Source organism: Cupressus sempervirens, chromosome 6 (genome assembly GCF_028749045.1).
Source record: "Cupressus sempervirens isolate cs-2001-9-10 chromosome 6, ASM2874904v1, whole genome shotgun sequence".
Taxonomy (NCBI): domain Eukaryota; kingdom Viridiplantae; phylum Streptophyta; class Pinopsida; order Cupressales; family Cupressaceae; genus Cupressus; species Cupressus sempervirens.
The window spans coordinates 380256525-380262873 of NC_143123.1; positions in this window are offsets into that span (position 1 = coordinate 380256525).

Sequence of the window (6349 nt, forward strand, 5' to 3'; positions counted from 1 at the left end):
AGATTAAAGTATTTTGTTTATAGTTGAAGCCCTATGCTTCCAAATCTATATTTGGTTGAATCAGTTTACGAATAGAAAAAAAATAAGTAGGCATACTAGTCGACCCAGTTGTTTTGGCTCTTTGTTGTCTCCTTTCTATTTATTATGCATGTTGCATTAAGTATTTGAGAAGATTAGAGTTGCAAGCTCTCTGTCTTTATTCTTGTGTTTTAATGGTGGAAAAGTTTAGATAGTTAGTCTATTGCTAATATGCTTGGTTCACTCTTTAATCAAGCTCTCTCTGACAACTTAGTCTGTGTAAGACTTGTTTTTACTACCAAGTCCACTAAGCACCTCTCTTGTGCTTACCGAGTTTACTCGGTTCCTTCATCGACTGAATTCACTCGGTCATAGTGTTGGTCGGGTGTTGAGTCTACCAAGCTCCACCTTCCTTGGTGACCAAGTTCACTCGGATCCCATTGTTGCCAAGTCACTCAACATCCATTACTACCGAGCAAACTCCACTCAGCTCCTTAGCATGCCGAGTTCACTCGGCACTCACTGCATGTCACTGGATGCCCACTATTTGCTGAGCAAAATGTTTGAGTTGTGAAGTTGTATTTCTCACAATACACATCAGTGCCATACATATCAGAAAGTTGTTTATCACTCACCGGTTAGAATAGACTTGACAAATTTCAAGAAGAATACAAACTTGGTCAATGTCTGTGTACCTGTCATGATACTGGGTGAAGACATTATACTATGTCAGTCTTGGATGACCATATAAGAAAGGGATCCACCGCAGCAACAAGAGAACAAATATATTTCAGAGCCACTGTAGCATGTTTGGCAATAGTTTGTTGAATTGGTGCATATAAAAGTAGTAACATGAAGCATGAAGAAAATTCTAACCATGTAAGGAACAGTAATGACATTTTTAAAGAAACAATCTGAAAAGGTAAAACTAGTGTTGGAGATTCATAGGTCAAAGACAAAGGCACCATACTATTTACTACTTACTGTTTGTTATTTATAGCTCAATAATACCATTGATGAAAGAGACACGATGGAGGATATAAGAAACTTCCAGCATTGACGACAATTATCATTGAAATATAGAAACTAAAGTTACAATGATCAATAATACAAAGGCGATATCTATCGATACCATGAGTGGATGTGTAGATAGTGAGGATATGAATCAATTATATCTATGAAAATCATTAAAAATAATATTGCCAAATATGTGCGAATGGAAGTCAAGGGATAAGCCCGTTCAATTTGGGAAGTTTCAAAAAAAAAAAAGATTCCAATAATAGTATAAAAATGACACATCAAAAGAAAATTAAGGAGTCACGTTTTAAGACGGAAATGCAAAAAGCAAGTTTGAATGGAGATAAATAAGAAACATACGAAATTCATGTTGAGCGATCAAAGGTAATTTTTTTTTTAAATAGTGTTAACTACAGTGATAAAAGGTTGGTGTTGACTATAAGCCAGTACATTTCAAACATATAAATTACGGGTGAGAAGAATCATTCGCATGAAACGATAATTGGTTTAAGAAAGGGAGTGATTATTAACTCAACATGATTTTTCTTTCATTGAAGCATATTAGTGATGTAATATAATTTAAAAATGTGTGATTATCATTAAAAATTAATAAACTTAACAAAATGTGAGTTGTATTTGTTAAAGATTATGTGGTTTATGGAAGAGAAAAGTCCCATCCCTTTATATCTAAGATATATATAAGGGTCCGTTTGGTTGCAAGCGTAGGAATTGAGAATTAGAATAGAAAATTTGAATGAGAATGGAAAATGAAGAATAGGAATGGAAAAATGCAATCCAATCTTGTTTATCCCTTGTTTGGTTATGCAAGCTTAAATTGGAATAGGGTTAACTTGCAATCGGCGCCGTTTGAAAATATTTTGAAGATGCAATCGGCGCCATTGGAAAATCACTGAAATATTTGAAAATATTGAAAACAAAGTTCCCGCGCTCACCCCAGATCAAAGCAGATTTGAAAATTTAATCAAATTTGAGAAAGCGAAAATGAATGCAAGAATAGCAATTCCAATTACAGGTATTTTTTGGAATGGAAAAAAGCTCATTTTGGGGCTAAAATGAGAATACGTATTCCTATTCCCTATTCCTATTCCGGTTGTATTCCAGCAACCAAACGGGCCCTAAGGGATGTGTCATTTGACAAATATATGTCTGAAGGGATGAGTAAGTCAGCTGTGTGAATAAGAAGAAACATACAAGGTGAAATGCGTAGTGACTAAAAAGAGAGGAAGTTGTGCTTAAAAGAATATATGCATATATGTTTAGTTTAAGGCACACACACACACACATATATATAATGGTGGTCAAAGAAGAATATGAGTAGGAGTATAAGAAAGGAATGGTAGGAGGAATATATGAAGTAGAAATTTATAGAAGATATGTATACAGATTTAGTAATCTGATATATAAATTTAAAGAATGAAATAAAAGAATTGTAACTACATATAAAGTAAGGTAGATATAAAAAAAGAAGAAAGAAAGAATATGAAGATTTAAAATAATTATTAAAAAGTTTAATTAAGTCATCAGTTGAAGTAAGCAACATCATCAAGGTAGAGAAGGAGATTTTTTTGTTGTGGGTTGGTGCTCACAAAGATGAGTAGTGGGGGTTGGTACTTCTAGTAGGTTGCAAAGACCCCTACTATTTTATGGCCTAAATGTGCTAACCCCTACTATTCTAAGGGACCAAGGTGGGTAAGAATGCCCACCTTAAATGAGAATTGAATAAGGATCAATGAAAAAGGAGCATTCATCTTGCCCATTTCTAAAGATTTCATAGTTGTAAATATATATGCATACTCCTTTCCTTCCCCCTCCTTTCATGAATGAATCATTTTTTATGGCATGGTTCTAACCAAGTCGGTCTTTTCATACACTGGTAGAGTGAATCTATCTCTTTGAATGTGAATGATCCCTCGAAAATTAGACCGATTGGGATGTGAAGTTGAGTGCTCCTTCCCCTACCCCTACTATTCTAAGGGACCAAGGTGGGTGAGCATACCCACCCCAAATGAGAATTGAATAAGGATCAATGCAAAAGGAGCATTCATCTTGCCCATTTCTAAAGATTTCATAATTGTAAATACATATGCATACTCCTTTCCTTCCCCCTCCTTTCATGAATGAATCATTTTTTATGGCATGGCTCTAACCAAGTCAGTCTTTTCATACACAGGTAGAGTGAATCTATCTCTTTGAATGTGAATGATCCCTCAAAAATTAGACCGATTGGGATGTGAAGTTGAGTGCTCCTCTTAGCCTCTTGCACTACTCTTTGTTCAAAGAAAGAAATAAACTAGCGTGATATTTAACATATATAATTTCAAGGGCTCTATCTAGCTAATTAAAAATTCCTTTATGTTCCCAATCATTGTTTCCAATCCATCCGGACAAAAATGTCTAGTGCATTGATTGATACATGGAAGGGGCCCATAGAATAGTTAGGGTTCAAAAATATGATTTTTGATACTAGGTAATAAGAATATGAGAACTTGATCACCTATGACATGTGGATATCACACTTAGAACCCCTAATAGTAGGTATTGTGCTCATTTTGTCAAGCTTGGAAAACAATTGTCTAGTTCCCAACTTCTAGTGAATAATGGTGAAGGTTTGAGTGACAATATAATTTTGGAGTCATTTAAATTAGGATTAGTATCTTTCACCTGAGTTGGGTCAATCATTATTTTAGATAAGGCATGAGAAAGGTTAGTAATACCTTTCGACCCTTTATTCCTTCTATTGCAAAGAAAGGGTTAGATGGGTGAGCTCTTTGAGGGGTTCCTACTCTGCAAGCTCTTCATGGGGGTCAATGAAGAAGAGGTGAGCATAGTGGTTTCTCTTTTGTGAGCTCTCTATAGGGTTGATCCTTCATCCTTACCATCTATAATATATGTAGTTGGCCCTTATTCAATTTGTGATGGGGTGGTAATTTCAATTATAGAATTTAAGGAAGTAATATAATTTTAGGGCCGACACACCTACAACATAATAGTAGGGAAATAATATAATAATAGGGGTTACTAGCCTAAGATTCCCAAAAGTATTGGGTTGGATGCATTTAGTGGAATAATGTAATAATAGGGACGACTATGTTAAGATTCTTCATGGTATTGGTTGGGATGCCTGGCAAGGATATTTATAAGAGTCAAAGTTCATTGGTTTGATCTCTATAAAGTATATTGCATGAGAAGACATCACTTTCCAACAAAATTTGAGAGAATAAAAGGTATTGGCACATGTCCCCCTCATCAATGAGATGTTGATCACCAATATTTCTTAGCCATGTGTTCACCAAAATTATGTTTAAAGGTTGAAGATATTGAACTTTTATTTTTCTCCAACTTCTTATGTTCTTAACCATGGGTCAACAAAAAGATAAAGTAGGGGTGAGTTTTGAGATAAAGCAAGAGAATCTTCTAATGACCATAATGAAACAAATCAAGAGGCCCTACTATTATATTATTTTTGGGTTGACTATTATCATTCATAATCTACTTGGATACCCTTCTTTTTCATTATTCATTCACATTCTATAATGATGGGAAAGAGGCTCCACGCCACTGTCTTTCATTTCCAATTCTTAGGGACTTTCTAGAAGGTTGAGTACTAGGAGTTTGATTCATGTTTACCCTTTCTTATATCTCCCCAACTTTCAATATTAGTTTCTTTTCAATGCTCCCATTAATTTCCAATCAAAGCTGATAAGGTCGGGCCCCCGATGTCAGTTATTTTGGTAGGCTATTATTTGCCAATGTTCCTATCTCATATCCACTTGATGAGAAAGTGCCAATTCCAACCCCTCAAGCCCACTATATAATAGGGTGGGCATAACCCTACAATCAAAATAAGGGGGCTTATTATTATATTATTTTTGGGCATACTTATAAGCGTGTTTAGTGGAGATGATGCAATTCTAAGGGTGCCAACATAATTGTAGGACCTCTTTTTGATTTCCCATCACCTATTAGCGATAGCTTGTCCCTCTCATTCCCACTGTAGTCTTCCAGCCTAATCTTATAGCTTATAGCTTATAGCTTAAAACTTAGACCATGTCTGTAACATGTATGTGATATCACTAACATCCCAAGATCAAGATTCTTTCATCCTAATTCATATGTGTGTGCATAAAAGTGTCACACTTCTATAAACTATTATTCTTGAGAGAACCCACGGAAGAGGGAGTCTCAAGAGCCAGCTTATAGCTCTCTATCTATGATGTGCAAAGGCTATGAGATGATAGCTCTCAAATGAACCAAACTATGCAACCTTTGTAAGGTGCACCATAGAATGAGAGATTCAAAGAGTACAGGCAAGAATGCCAATTTCCAAGAATCTAGAATAAAATGCAATGCAAATGCAAGCTATTCTAAATGAAATGCAAGCTAACAAAGAGAACTAAGCTAAAGCATAAATGAAACTAAGATTAAAAGTATTTCATAATGTAAGTAGAATGAGAGCTAAGCTAAAATGCAAAAATGCAAGAATGCTCCAAGTCTCCAAAATCACCAAGAAAACCTGCAGCATAACAATAGCATGAGAGACTAAGATTTTTTGAATGAGGAGAGGACCCTCCCTTTTAAAGAAAAATGGACAGAAGAGATTAAGAGGCAAAAGAGGAATAATCAAGGGAGGAGAATACATCTTGAGTGATCCGTGTGCACAAGCATTTCAACCAGTCACAATTAATGGTTGACTTTTGAGAGGATTTGAAATGTGTGGAGGAGAATTAAAGTTATTTTAAAAGTAGAAGATTCCTTTCACATAGAAAAATGTGCATTCATGTGTAGACAAAAATGCCTTTTCTTTTATTTCTAAAATAGGCATAATGTTTTATGTGTGCACACTTAAGATAAGTGGGAAGTAGGGATTTTATTTAATTAAAAGGGAGACATGTTCTTTTAATTAAATATGAACTTGGGATAAAGAGGTCATACCATAGGTTATAATCGAATAAATAGATTTTTGAGGATTTGATAAAAAATAATCATTAGATAAATTATGGAAAAATGCTAGAAAGAGGGCTCATAGTCTAGATGACCATTTTTAGTTGATTACAATATGTAGGGTGGGTCCCTACTATTATAATTGGCCAATTGAATGGGTGGAAAACCAATCAATAAAATTCATGGTCAATTAATAGAGTGGGTGGTATAAAGGATCAATGTCATACTATCAATCAATTATAGTATATGTGTGATGATAAATTCATGAGATAGATCAACCCCTATCTATGTGTATTCTATTCATGATCAAGGGCAGTACACACATCTAATTTGAGGAAATTATACATTGATG